Source organism: Miscanthus floridulus, chromosome 16 (assembly GCF_019320115.1).
Source record: "Miscanthus floridulus cultivar M001 chromosome 16, ASM1932011v1, whole genome shotgun sequence".
Taxonomy (NCBI): domain Eukaryota; kingdom Viridiplantae; phylum Streptophyta; class Magnoliopsida; order Poales; family Poaceae; genus Miscanthus; species Miscanthus floridulus.
Window position 1 is genome coordinate 116,029,203 of NC_089595.1, and position 14,756 is coordinate 116,043,958.

The 14,756-nt window shown below is 47.1% G+C and overlaps 1 protein-coding gene across 1 annotated transcript in view; it reads left to right on the forward strand.

The window, feature by feature from the left end:
• The first annotated feature begins 7,321 nt into the window (after window positions 1–7,321).
• Window positions 7,322–14,756, forward strand: part of LOC136514227 (thiosulfate/3-mercaptopyruvate sulfurtransferase 1, mitochondrial-like) — a 47,708-nt gene continuing 40,273 nt past the window's right edge. Inside the window, exon 1 of the mRNA XM_066508212.1 lies at window positions 7,322–7,624. The gene's annotated coding sequence lies outside the window, so the exon portion shown is untranslated. The remainder of the gene's footprint in view (window positions 7,625–14,756) is intronic.

Consider the following 14,756-nt stretch of genomic DNA (forward strand, 5'->3'; position numbering starts at 1 on the left):
GCTCTGCGCTCGATGTTTTGGACTATGGGCTAGCCGAGGCCATGGGGGTCAGTAGGGAACCAACTGCTTGGACGCTACTTGTACTACATATAATTGCGTTATGGTTAAAACTATTAAGATTTTTTCGCTAAAATATAAGCTAACTGTATACACATGCACCTTATAACATTTATCATATACATAAGTGTTTTTTGCGCTTTTGTACATTCTATCTACCCCAACCAGATGTTACAGATGTTACCCTCCAAGTAGATCACCGAGCTTCACCATCACCATCTGTCTCACCAAACAGGTCGATGTTGCTGGCCAGCTCTTTCGCCGCGTCCTCCACCTCATCCTCCAGCTGCTGAATCTCCGCCTCGCCTAGCCCTTCGGTGAATCTGGCCCCTATCACCTGAATGTTAGTGGCTGGATAGTGGGACCGAACCACAGCAAGGGCATGGGTAGCGGTGGAAACAACAGCATCATGGTTGAAGCTCTCTAATGCCGTCTTGCACCTTTCGATGACGATGTCTGGGTGCGGCGGCCTGCCGTCGGGCTGAGGAACCACCTCTGGGTCGACATAGTCGAGCACTGGTTTGATGCCAGCAACTACGGCTTCAAATTTGTCCCTCTAGGTCCGGGCATCCTGCTCTAGCACATTGAACTATGCCTTGACCCTCCGATGGTAGTCTGCAAGCATTACAAAGTTTCATCAAGCAAGGAAATTACTTCAGTAGTAACCCCGACCAGAGAGTACCCACCGTTCAGCTCTTCAGCCAGTTTGTTTGCTCACCCTATCTCCTTTGCTTTCTCCTCTTAGAGTTGTTCGAGGACCTAGCGTAGCTGGCCGAGCTCCACATCTTGCTCTACAAGCACAATAGTCGTCACTAAAAATGAGCATATCCAACTATGCAAAACGCTTTCGCTGATCACACATACCTTTTTTTGCTCGGAGATTCTCTGTAGCTGCTCCAACTGCTTAGAAGCGTCCTTCAGTTATGTGGAGGCAATGGCCAGCTACTCAGACTTGCTCCGCAGCTATTCGGACGCAGCTGCTAGCTGCTCAAACAGGACCCCCCCTCTAGGTGTTCTAGGTCCCACGCGTTGGACTTAGAGAGGTCATGCTCGCGCTGGGCCCTCTAGGGTATTTCTCTCCATGAGGTTCATTGCCTCCTTGAGTTTTTGGTTCTCCTCAGCGAGAGGCTCCATCCTCTTTATCAACTGGTGCCAGTGTTCGGCAGTCCGAGTTATCCCCTGAAAAGGCACGGTGACAATAAAGGAATTCGGTCTCTAACGTCAAAGACGAGTACTGAGGATTCAGTACTAACCCTAATTTGTTTTATTACTCTGGCAAGGTTGGATTTCAATCTTCTTATCTCCTTAGGGGTGTCCTCTTCGACAATTACCACTTCATCGCTGCGCTTGCGGAGGATTTGGATGGATTGGGTTTGAGGTTCAGCGCGAACGATCTCTTCCACTTCGTCCTCCTTCGCTGCAGATGGAGGCACCATCGGGGGGCTCTACGGCAGGACAACGAGACCGACCATACCGTGCGATGCCTTAGGCAGCACTGTTAGCTCCTCGGACACCACTGGATTCACCGACCTAGATTCTGGTGCATCACCGGTAACTCTAGCTTTAGTTCCCGAGGGTCCAACAATACCCGTCGTTGCTTTGGGTATTATCAACGACCTGCCCCTCAGGTGCCAACCTCTCGCCGTCTCCAAGACCACCCCCAACAGTGGTTGACTCTTCTGTCGGCTGCTGAGCACTCAAGGATTTCGATACGGGAACCATCGGTGCTACCTCCACTCTAGGATCAGCCCGAGGCTGCTTGTTAGTGTGGGCGGACGGGTCCAGACCCTCCATATGCCTTGCACTACATCAGATCATTACATCAAAGCACCAAAAAAGCTAAGATAAGACAGCAAAGTAACTCCAACACAAGGATACTTACCGTTTGTTCTGCCGGTAAATTTTTTTAAATCGACGATGCCCGCCCGAGCCCCCAGAAGGGGCTATGGGGTCGACTCGCATGCACTGGGGTAGAGGTCTCACCTATTCCATAGTCAGCCTCTGCTCCGCCTACTACTCTAGGACTTCCCCCGCCCATCACTCTAGGTTTACCTTCACCTGTTGCTCGGGGACTTCCGTCGTCTGCTGCATGGGGATTTTCTTCACCTGATGCTTAGGGAATCCACTTGCCTACTACTTGGGGACTTCTTCATTTCCCCTTGATTGCTCCTCCACGCGTGTGCTATGTGGAGGTGCCTATGTGCTCGGAGAAGGAGCAATTGGAGTTTCGTCGTCATCAGACCACTCAATCACCACGGTCCTTCGCATTCGAGTGGTCTGATCACCTTCAAGTGAGATGCCGCCTAGTTTGAGGGGAGCGACAGCCACCATCTTTCTCTTCTTCTAGTCTAGCTCGTCTACCGCTACCCTCTTCCCCTAGACTTTCTCTAACACCAGGGGCGAACTCTCCGTCCGACCAATGTCGGTGCCTCCGAACTCTGAGGAGGCACTGGTAGCATCTTCCTTAGGCTAAGCCAGTGGCCAGGCATCTACCCCCCTCAGCCAATCACCTCTAGGCACGCTAGAGAAATACACCGCTCTTTCCTACAAATGGATCTTTGCATAAGTGAATCAGTTCACTACTCGGTAATGTTTCAGGGTTAAAAGTATTGGGAATAAAAATCGAGATGATTACCTAAGGAGGCAGATATGTGCAATTGAAGGCCCTCGTTTGCTTTGGCTAAATGAATAAAATGTTGGGAGTAAACAGCTCTGTGGTCCAGCTCTAGGACATTCTTCTTTGTCTGCCACTCCGTCCTCTCCCAGGTCCCATCGTCATCACCTCTGTAGTCAAAGCTCGAGTGGGCCCTCTCCTTGCACGGCTAGATGCGGTGCACTATGAAGCTTGCTGCCACCAGTTCGCCTCTAATTTCCATGCCTTTAATCAGGTCGAGGAGCTCCCTCACTTGTTCCATGTTAGCACTATTTGGTTTCTCCGACCTAGCTCCTCTAGTTCTACGGGATATGGTGGACGTCATAGCAGATTGTAGGGTGACTCTGTTTCATGTAGAACCACTTGGAATTCCACCCTTTCAGAGAAGTGTTCAGCAGGTACATTAATGTACTCACTGGCCATTCCATCCCAGAGCTAGTAGATATACGCCGTCGACCACCTTGGAACCACCGCCGCCTTTCTTCTTCAACCAGAATAGGTGTCTGAAGAGGTTGAAGTGCGACAGAATCCCCTAGAAATGCCTCATAGAAATGGATAAAGATCAAGATGTGTAATATGGTGTTGGGGTGGAGATTGCACAGACTAATTGCCCAGAACTCCAGCAGATCTCGCAAGAACGGATGAACTAGGGAACCCCAACCCACGCCAGAAATAATCCTCAAAGACTACAACTTCATCAGTGTTGGGCATCGGGAAGGGCTCACCGCAGGCTGGCCGCCATCCGACGGTGACGCGGTTAGGAAGCACGCCCGCCTCCACCAATCTCTCGAGCTTCGCTTCCCCCGTGCGCGACGGCACCCACTCTTCATCACGACTGGCTCCTGCTCCTGCTTTCTTTGGGCTCGCCTTCTTCGGGTTCACAGCTCTCCTCTTTGGTGCCATCTCTTAGATCTAGATGGGGACTAGCATTGGGAGCAGTGCGTGGATTCGAATCTAGAATTGTGAGGACTGAGGATGAAGACGGGATGGCAAAGTGGCAAAGGGATGAATGCGGGATGCGGCGGTGCTGTTATAAAGCACTTTCCCCATCCTTTCGCATTCGAGGGTTTTTGAGAAACCGTTCCTACGATTTGCGCCCCTTCGAATCCTCCGACGTGGCTTAATGGGCCGTAGCCTGGGCTTTCACGCAATCGTAGCCCATGTCGCTCATTTATCGCCGCCGATTGGTTATTACTCGCTGAATAATCACTGACTTCTTCGCCATTTATTAATTCTCAGAAATAGTTACTGTACAACCATTACTCTGGTTTTCTCTCCACGATTGGGTTTTTCAGGTATGTCCATAAACTGGCTCGAGGACTGGCTGCCTACTTGGCTGGTCTTTTGCTATTCTTCTACTTTGGACCTTGGCACCATATGACTATGTCATCTACTGTCAGGCTCGGGGACTAAGTGGGCACACTTCATCTTGTAGTGAATTTGCTCTCTCTCATTTCAGGGCTACGCTCGAGGACTAGCTGCCTGCTCGGCTGGTCTTTTGCTATTCTTCTACTCTGGACCCTAGGCACCACATGACTATGTCATCTACTGTCAGGCTCGGGGACTAAGTAGGCACACTTCACCTCGCAGTGAATGTGCTTGCTTTATTCTGGAAGACTCCACTCCTCTTGAAGTCGAAGAAGACTATCTCCTTTTCTCGTGGTCGGACTCTAAGTGGGCACACTTGCTCCACTACGAAGAAATTTTTCGATTCTGAAGTTGAGCTCCTTACACCCTTATGGCAAGCCGTGCTTGGGTTATGCTGCTCAGCTACAGTTGGTGCTGCTCGGTTATAGTATGCACTGCTCGGCAACTACTAACAACTGCTCGACAACTCTTCAATGTGGTCGGACCATGAGTTTTGACTGCTCGGCTTTGTTCGCACCTACTCGGACAAGCTTAAGACGGCGCTGCACTACAGGTACAATGCACTCAGGGACTAGATGTGGGGGGTATGACCTCGAATACCCACGACAGACCTACATGGGCTACATCCTTAGGGGCAGCCCAGCCCACAAGACAAAGCCCTACTGGGCACGACTCTGGTCGGTGGCTTCCACTAAGACATCTAGACGATATCCTGAAGATACTACGAGATCTGTTAGGATATGTATGATCCCAAGATTCCTGTAATCAGTTATTACTTTTTGGTTATCTCTCAAATCGAACTGACTTGTAACCCTGCTCCCTGGACTATATAAGGTGGGCAGGGACCCCCTCCAAACACATGCAATATCATACGATAGCTAATACAAACCAATAGACCATAGGAGTAGGGTATTCATCATACTGACAACCTAAACATGTCTAACTCGTGTGCCTCTATTGCCTTCTTGTTCTTGATCTCACGCTCCTCTGCCGATCAATCTACCTTCGAGGGAAATCCCCTCAGAGGACTGCCAATGATATTCTGTCGACATCACCCCTCCCCTCACGCACTGTCACTGACTCGCTCGCACAGTCGCACTGACCACGGATGACGCTGTAAATGAGCTCCACTGATCTGATGACCACCACTGACTGAGGGCCGACTAGCAAGGAACACTACCAGTATCGTCGTCACAACCCCATGTCCCGATCAATCATTGCAGATGAGATCAACATTAATGCTGCTGCAGGTCATGGTGCTTGCTGCTAGCTTGCACCGAATGATCGATCGATCCATCCGTTCGTCTCTCAAATCATCGTCGTCGTCCATCCATGCAATGCATGGGAGCAAGCATGGCCCACATTTGCCTGCCTCATCCGTCATGATCCATCAAACAAACGGATTTACTCCATGCGATCAGACCGGGCTCCATCATCAATCCAGGCCCTATTTCAGTGAAGCAGTTGTTTTTCCCTTCAGCTCCACGAACAAGACATGGGCGGATTTGGGCCTAGAGCTAGGCGTGGCCCAAAAGTAACTCTTATACTACATGTAAATTTCTAGCTTGGCCCAAGGCGTTGGGCCAAAGTTTCACTCCTCCCGGCCCGACATAGACACCCGACTCCTCTGATCCCGTCCCTCGCAATCGACTCCATCTCCTGTTCTCTGTGCGCTGCTCTCCGGTCAGTCGACGGTGACTCTCCCCTGCCGCAAGCTTGCGGCCTACCCCTGCCGACTGCCATGATGACTCGACCCCTGGTCCCTGTCGCAGCCTGTGGTCGGCGGTCGGAGGCGCCAGGGGCCTGACCAGCTGTAGTGGCGTAGCCTGCAGCAGTGCAGCCGCACGCCTGCACCGAACGTTTGGTCATGGCCAACGAGCACCGAGCAGCAAGCCAGTTGACCCGACATCTCCGTCGCGCTGTCTGCTCTCTGCTGTTCGCCTATCCGGGTCCAGCCTCCTGTGTGGTACTGTGGCCTGTCCTCCTGTCTTAGGCTTTTGAGCTCTGGTAACTTGCAGTTCCCTCATCCTCGAATCCATTCCCAGGTTCTTCTCTATCTATAAACTCCATGAATGAGTAATTGATTAAGTCAATAAGGTTGTACAAGGAGGAGGATCAAGATATTAAAATCCCCTCTCCAATGCCAATTATACCATTAGTGCCAAAAACCTAACTTTCTGCGAACCAAACATCATTAGTTAGTTATTTTTTTAACAACTTTCATGTTCTCATGAATTATATCGTGGATTTAAGTATAAACTTATACATTTATAAGATAGTTTTGCAGTAGGCCCGATGGAAGCCTTCGCGCAGGCGGTATATAGGCTTTGGAAGTGGCCCTAGGCGTCAAAATCGACGAGCTCCGCCACCGGAACAACTATCATTGGAGTTAGCAGGAACAGTAACCCATTTGAAAAAAAAAACAGCTCGACATGTAAAACTCTCTAAAACATACTTAAATCGAACCTTCGCTCACACATAAGCCTATTAGAGTAAGTTAAAGCTAGGAGAAGCAGATGTTTTCAGGTTATCTAGGTATATAGTGTGATTTTTATAGATGAATTGAAACACTTTATGTCGTCGTGGAAGAAATCTACATGCTGAAGGTTATCTCTACTATAATGGACCAATCAAAATTATACAAGGTCCCCCCCCGGAAAACGTCCCCCGCTGAGAGTTTTCAACCATTATGCACCCAGAAAAATGCACACATGAATTCATCTCCATTAAAATCAAGGTCTAATAAAACACCTAAACCAAATCCGATGGCCACGATTCGATGTGGGATGTCAGGCTTCTCACGCATCCACACCCAGCACACCGACGTCGGGCCCTCGCTCCTAGCCCTGGGCAAATTTTACCGAGAACCAAGAACCAAACCGAAAAAACCGAGAACCGAACCGAATGTACCGAGAACCGAAATCCCGGTTCCCTGTTCGGTTCTCATTTCCTAGGAACCGAACAAAGTTTGGTTAATTCGGTTCCTCCCCTCGGTTAACCGAGGAACCGAGGCCCAATAAGGCCCACTCAGCTTCTGCTTGAGACCCCGAGCTGACTAGCTGAGCGTAATCCCTACCGCGACTCCGCGAGTCTCCAGTTCTCCTTCGCCACCCACGCCGCATCCGGTTCTTCACGCTCACCCGCGTGGCCGCGCCGCCTCCCCACCCGCGGCGCATCTTCGGCGGTCGGCGCGTCCCCAGACGGCGATCCGTCCCGGAGTCCCGGCGGCCGGCGCCCCCCTGCGTCCTCCCGCCGGACGCCGCATCCCTAGCCGGCACGCCCTCCCGTCCCGCCTCCCGGAGTCTCGGTGCGACGGCGCCCCCTAGGCCCCCTCCTCCCCTACGTGACTGCGTCCTCCCGCCGGCCGCCGCATCCCCACCCACGAGGCCGCGCCGCCGCCGCGCGCGGCTGCCCCGGCGCGCCCTCCCTGCGTGGCTGGCTGGCTGCGCGGCTGCTGCCCCTGGCCCCTGCGCTGTGCCTGCGGGACAGCGGGAACTCCGGGAAGCCCTCCACCCCAAGACGGCTACGTCCATTGCCTCCTGCAGTGTAAGTATTTTCATTGCCTAGATGTTCATGTTCTGACAGATTTCATTTGATTCAAGATCCAATATTCATTGCCTAGATGTTCATTTGATTCATTGCCGATAAAGAGCACCAGTGACCTCATCCAGTAGAAGAATTGATGGATTTGAGAGCACAGCACGAGCAATGGAAAGCACGCTAAGGAGTTATTTAAATATAATTAATAATTATATATATAAACATACTTCAAACATCTCTAAATATCTGTCATTTTCGCTTACCGAGAAACAACTTTGACTAAATAATATATATATATATATTAATATTTATAATACATAATTAATATTATTTTGATAGATATTTAAATCTAGTTTTTAATAAATTTATTTGAAAAATGTTGCACTGTATTTTCTACTAATCTAGTCAATTTTTTGGCACGAAAAACCAATGACTATAGTTAATTGGGGACAAGGGAGTATAAGTAATTGGTTTATTTGCCTCGGATTGATGCTGCGAGAGTGAACTGTGTGCTCAAGTTCTGTGTGCCCATGTTTGTGTGTGCTGATAAAGTGATAATTATGCAGACCGATCAGTGGCGTCATTAGTCCCGGTATACGGCCGCCTTGCCCACAGAACACATAGCAGTTATGCTTATGCAGACGACAGCACAAGCCAGCAACAGCATGGAACTGCATATCATGTCCTTTCAGTTATATAAGTACCTGTGCAAATACAGCTTTCCAACTCATACATGACAGCTACAAATCTTGTAGATTTCCAACTCAGAGTTCACAAAAAAAAATCGCAGTTTTACAGCTATAGCAGAACCAAATATGTGCCCAAACGTTCCCTCAAAAAAAATATGTGCCCAAACACTCCCGAAGAAGCTATGCGCCTAGCAACAGAGCAGATACGCTTCATAATTTTCCTGCATTATTCCTATGAATCATTCAAGTAAAGAGTCTCCAGTCATTGCGATTTCTTCACCTGAAATTTGAACTCATGCCCATGTTTCAGTCGCAGTTGATCATCTCCTTAATTGTTTCTGGAAGCCGTCGCAAATGGAAGTACAAGGCTGGGGCACTTGTCCATGTTTCAGATCTCAAAGCAGCAGTTAGAAGTGTCATAAGAGCATTCCTTATATTTATTTTCAAGCAATTGATCTTAAAGATTACACAGCATTCAGCAGATAGTTTCATCAGCTTTATCAATGATATCATAATAAGTTGAAGAGACCATCAATCTCGCCTAAAAAACTCGATAACTTCGTAATCCAAGTTGCAATTCATGAGGTCCAAAACACAAGCTCCTTTTGGAAGCAAGGGGGAGCAAAACCCATGGATGGAAAACCCCCAAGGAACTAAGATAATAACTAAAATGATATTCCCATGGATTTTCCACTCCGGCAAAAGTCCGGGATCCCGGAGGAATTGAAGTTTCCAAATTAGGCCTACGGAAAAAGCAAGCCCCTAATGATACGCACCTCTCCCTTTGAACTGCACGTCGACAACGCACACAACGCCCACCGGTAGCTTTGCAAAGTTCCTGCGAACACGAGCTGACGGCAAGTCAAACAGAGTAAAATAAGATCAAACGAAAACCCAATCCCCGGGCGCGAAACCCGACATAGCACTCACCACGCGATGAGATCCTGCGTGGAACCAATCCTGGGCGTCCAGAGCATCCACCTCCCGAACCGGCGCGCCCGGAGCGCGCTCATGTACGCGGTGGCGTCGAAGTCCCGCGCCCTCGTAGGCGAGCGAGACAGTGACCTCACCAACCGGCTCGCCCTCCCCTAGGGCGACGGAACCGGCCGCGGAGGCGCGGAGGCCAACAGCTCCTGCTCCTGGGCTGACTTGTCGTACGCCACGAGCGTGGTGGCTGCTCCGGCGGCTGCGGACATAGACAAGCCGGCGGGTGGGTGGTTGCGGGAAGTGGACAGGTAGCGGCGGAGCGCGACGGCGGCGAGTACGGCCTCGACGGTGGCAGCGGCCGCGCCCGCGGCCGCGGTGGTTGATGGCGGCGGGAGGCGCACGGGGAACGGCATTGCTGTTGCTGTTGGTTTGGTAGTTTGGTGTGCTTTGTTTCCTCCGTCACTTAGTTTTTTTTAGTGTAAGTGGGTTGTGGAGCCCAACTCCGAGACATGCACAGGATGATACTTGTGGGCTGTGAGAGTGGGCTCCAATGCGGTAGATATTGGGCCGGATCGGGTACGTTTTTTTAAATAACTAGTAAAAAGGGCCAGAACAATATATACAATTTATTGTTCGCTTACCTATACTAGTACATTGCCCTGTGCTAACGCTACGGTGGTCTCTAGAAAAAAATTAATCATAACACTAAGAATCATAGAACTAAAAGATTCTGTATTTGTAATGAAAAATAAAAAAATTAGAATAAAAGGAGCACCAATTTGTGAAGTAAACATGTGGCTCCTGTCGAGCTAACCAACTGCGAAGGATTCCAAGTTGCTGCTTCTATTAGCTTTGTATTGTTGAATTGCTGGGCACCAGAATAAAAAGGTGTCCAACTGTTGCTACTAAGTACTGCAAAGAGAAAAAAATGAAATCAAATCGAGCAAGCTATTACCATTATTCTGAAAATGAAAGGAGAGTTGAGCTGCTGTGGACTGACACACTGAAAAACAAATGAAAGGAGAATTGACATGAAATTGGAATCACTCGATCTATTTCACTATTTGACAAAATCAACAAAAAAAATCCAATTCCGATTAACATGAAATTGGAATCACAACTTCCCTAGATCATGTACAATATATTTGACCAAAAACATCTAGAAATACTGAGCCTTTTAACACCGATTTCAGAAAATATGGTTGACATACCAGGAACACAAAACCAGTGATGCATCACAGGCATTGATCGGAACCAATCAACCAAAGTTATTCCATATTAACAATCTACAAAATTTTAGAGATGAAAACCATAATTTGCTGAAGGAAAATGTATAGCAATTAACTGAAACTTGCATTCTGACATACACACGGAGACCAAAGGACACGCTGTTTACCTCATAGGCATTCCCTCAAACACCTCTTGTCAGAGCAATGCAGGTGCGTGCTACAACTAATCAAGAAAAATGGGGATTAATGAACAGAACTGGTTCAGGGTCTGAACACGAAGCCATTACTGAATCAGGCGTCAACAGGTACACTGCACGCCTTTAACTAAAACTAATATCAAGAAGATTCAAGACCTGTAGACAAACTTAACTAAAACTAATATCAAGAAGATGCCTAAAAGAATATGGCAAGGAGAAAAAAAATATTAACTGCTCTTTGAATTCTTTAAATTGTTTATATTTTGTTTCAAGATCTTTCATCTGGGAACTAACTTCTAACTATTGCTTTTGAGCTTATTCAATATAAGCTGAAACCAAAAGCTGTTGAATTGTTGCCAGTAGCTGCCAAAAAATACCATGATAAAAATACCAGTGGATGACCATATATATACACAAAAAAAGCCCGAATAATTTTAGCTACTACCATTCCCCATAACCAATCAACATTACAGGCTTGACATAGTCATAACGCCCGTAAAAAATATCATGACAAAATTTATGGTTTTAGTTAATTACGGGCTTAATAACTTGCTCTTGTTATTTCAGACATATGAACCTACGAGTACAGACTTGATAACTTGCCAATAGCAGTACAGACTTGCTCTTGTTATTTCAGACATAACTGGAAAGACATATAGGAGGTCCTAACCTGATCGTCAATCTGCTGCAGTCTCCTCGTCCTCCCTTCCTGATCCCTGCAGCGAGGGAGGCGAGCTGCCGCGCTGGAGCAAGACGGGGCGAGATGCAGCGGCCTGGACAGGCGAGCGCAGCGGTGTGAGCTGCTTCTGCTGGACGGTGTTGATAATTGAGCTTCTCTAGCATTGAAATCAACTAAGTATAGATTCTCATATCTAAATCCTTTGAATATCAAGTTAGAGTCATCTACACTTATGATCTCTACATCATCCACATCAAATATGCACTTGAAACCAAGATCACACAATTGAGCTACCGACAATAGGTTGAAGTTCAAGCTCTATACTAGTAGCACATTGGAAATGCTCAAGTCATTGGATATTGCAATCTTACCAAGCCCTTTGACCTTGCCTTTGCCATTGTCATCAAATGTGATACTATCAATCCCATTGCTCTTGCTTTCATTGATTGAATTGAACATTCTTGAATCACCGGTCATGTGTTGTGTGCACCCACTATCAAGCACCCAATGCCTTCCTCTGGCTTTATAATTTACCCACAAAAGAAGATCAATTTTTTTAGGTACTCAAACTTGCTTGGGTCCTTGAAGGTTAGCTACCAAGGATCTTTGGTATCCAAATGGTCTTCTTCTTTGGGCCCACAATTGGTGTACCAATGAACTTAGCCTTCACACCGTTGGCACCCTTGTAAAGCATGTAACAAGAATCAAATTTGATTGAGGATACATTAGGTAGCTTGTTCTTGTTAGTCTTGCAATTTTGCTCTATATGCCCAACTTGCTTGCATCTATTGCAAAACCGACCATTGCCCTTTACAAAGCTAGCTTTGGGAGTGACAAAGGCCATCTTGCCTTTCTTGGGGGTATAGCCTAATCCCTCTTTGTTGAGAGAAAATCTTTGGATACTCAAGCACTTTAGCAAGCGGGCATCTCCACCATAGGCATTGCCTAAGGTACGAGTGAGCTCATTCACCTGCTTCTTCAGGGTCTCATTTTCCACTTTTAGTGAGTTTTCACAAGTGAGACCATCGCTCAAGGGTGAAGTGGAAGTGGTAGTGCTACAAGAAGTGTTAGTGGGAGCAACAAAAATAGATTCATCAATAAGATCACATGTTAGTCCCACATCACATGATATGATCACTTGCTCCTTCTTGGCTTCCTCCACTTTGACTTGCTCAATAAGAGAGGAGTGAGCCTTTTCAAGCTTAGAGTGAGCTTTGTCAAGCTTCTCATGGGCTTCCATTAGTCCTCTCATGAGTAGCATTGAGCTCATCAAAGGATTGCTCAAAAAATTTTACTTTCTTACGCAATTCTTTGCACTCCTTTCTCTCCATCTCATTACAAGCGTGCACTTGCTCACACATGTCTAAGAGCTCCTCCTTGGTGTACTCCTCATCCTCATCATCATCATTCCTACAAGAGTCACTTTCACATTCATCATCATCACTCTCATCATATTTTACCTTGGTAGGCATTTGCCACGAGACATGTCGATGGAGTGTCGAAGATGGAGAGCTTTTTGTTGATGGCGATGCTTGCTAGTGCTCTCTTGATAGATTTCTTGTCATCATCACTAGAGCTATCACCATCCGAGGAACCATCACTATCCCAAGTGACTACATAGCCTCCACCCTTCTTCTTCTTTTGGAAGGTCATTCTCTTCTCCTTCTTCTCCTTTTCATTCTTATCTTTCTTGTGCTTTTTCTTCTTATCTTCATCATTATCACTATTGTAGGAACAATTTGCTACAACATGATCGGGGCTCTTGCAATTATAGCATCTTCTCACATACTCTTTGCTCTTGGTGTGATCTCTTCTCTTTCTTGCACCATAGCCCTTCTTTATAAATTTTTCCATCTTGCGGACAAATAAGGCCATAGCTTCATCATCAATATCACTAAGATCATCATCATCGCTTGATTCTTTCTTGGACTTGCCCTTGTTCTTGGATGATGATGAGCTAGCCTTAAATGCTATACTCTTCTTCTTGTCTTCTTCTTCCTTCTTGCCATCCTTGTCATCTCCCTCCCTTTCCACACGGTATGTCTATTGTGTCATGACATCGCCTAGTACTTGGTTGGGGGTAATGTCCTTCAATCCTCCTCTTATGATGAGCAATCTCAACATCTCAAATCTTGGAGGTAAGCACAGCAAGAATCGATGAGAGACATCATCATCCTTGATCTTCTCTCCCAATACCTTCAAGTCATTGACAATGACTTGCAATCGATGGAACATCTTTGAAATGCTCTCATCATCCTTCATCTTGAAACTTGTCAACTTATCCTTGAAGATGTACAACTTGGCACTCTTCACCGCCAGTGTGTCCTCATATGTTTCCTCTAATCTCCTCCACACTTTATTTGCTCTTTCACAATCTTTGATTTGCTCAAACACCTTAGAATCAATAGCATTGTATATGGTGTTGAGAGCCATTGTGTTACATTGCTTGTTGATCTTGTCTTGGTTGGTGGGATCATCGGGATTGATGATAGCATAGTCATTCTCGGTCACTTCCCATACTTGATCATTTATTGAACCAAGATACATTCTCATCTTTCTCTTCCAATAACTATAGGATGTGCCATCAAAGAATAGTGGTTTGCCCCCCACATGATTGAACACAACTTGAGCCATAATTTGACATCGAGGTTGTTAACCCTTCAATCAAACGATGACCACAGGCTCTGATACCACTTGAAAGGTCCTAATATGGCTAGAGGGGGGTGAATAGCCTATTTAAAAATCTACAAATGAACTAGAGAAATTTAATTAGTATGACAAATGGCAAAATGCAAACTTGCTCTAGCTCTACAAGGGTTGCAAGCCACCTATCCAACAATTCTAGTTACAATGATAGCTAGACACACAACTTGCTATGATACTACTCACTAAGAGCTCTCAATCTTTCTACTCTAAAGAGCTCCACTAAACAAACTTAAATAGCAAAGTGTGGGGGTATTAACCCCTATACCCTTACGGCTAGGCTTGAGTTCGGCCTGGATCAGGGGGTCCGGTCCACTAGAAGACTGACGCGTGGCCTAGCCAACCTGTTCGGAATCCCACACAATGAATCAAGATAGATTTGGAGATCAAGCAAGATCCTTGGTCGGTTAGAATAGAAATCCTTATCCGGCCACCTATGGCAATTGTAACTGGCTAGGATTAGTTTTCATATCTGTAACCCTGCCCTCGAACTATATAAGGCAGGCAGGGGACCCCTCTAAAAAACATCTCTCATTGACATGACCATATTTCATCGACAGTGGCAGCGCTAGGTAGGGGGTATGCGTACTACTCTCCTAGGCGAACAAGATGGTCATCATCCTTGGTTCCATGGCTACGTCGAACGGCCTCACGTTCACCATTGGCCAGATCACTTGGACCACCGGCTTCGACGACTTCATCGCCATGACCCCG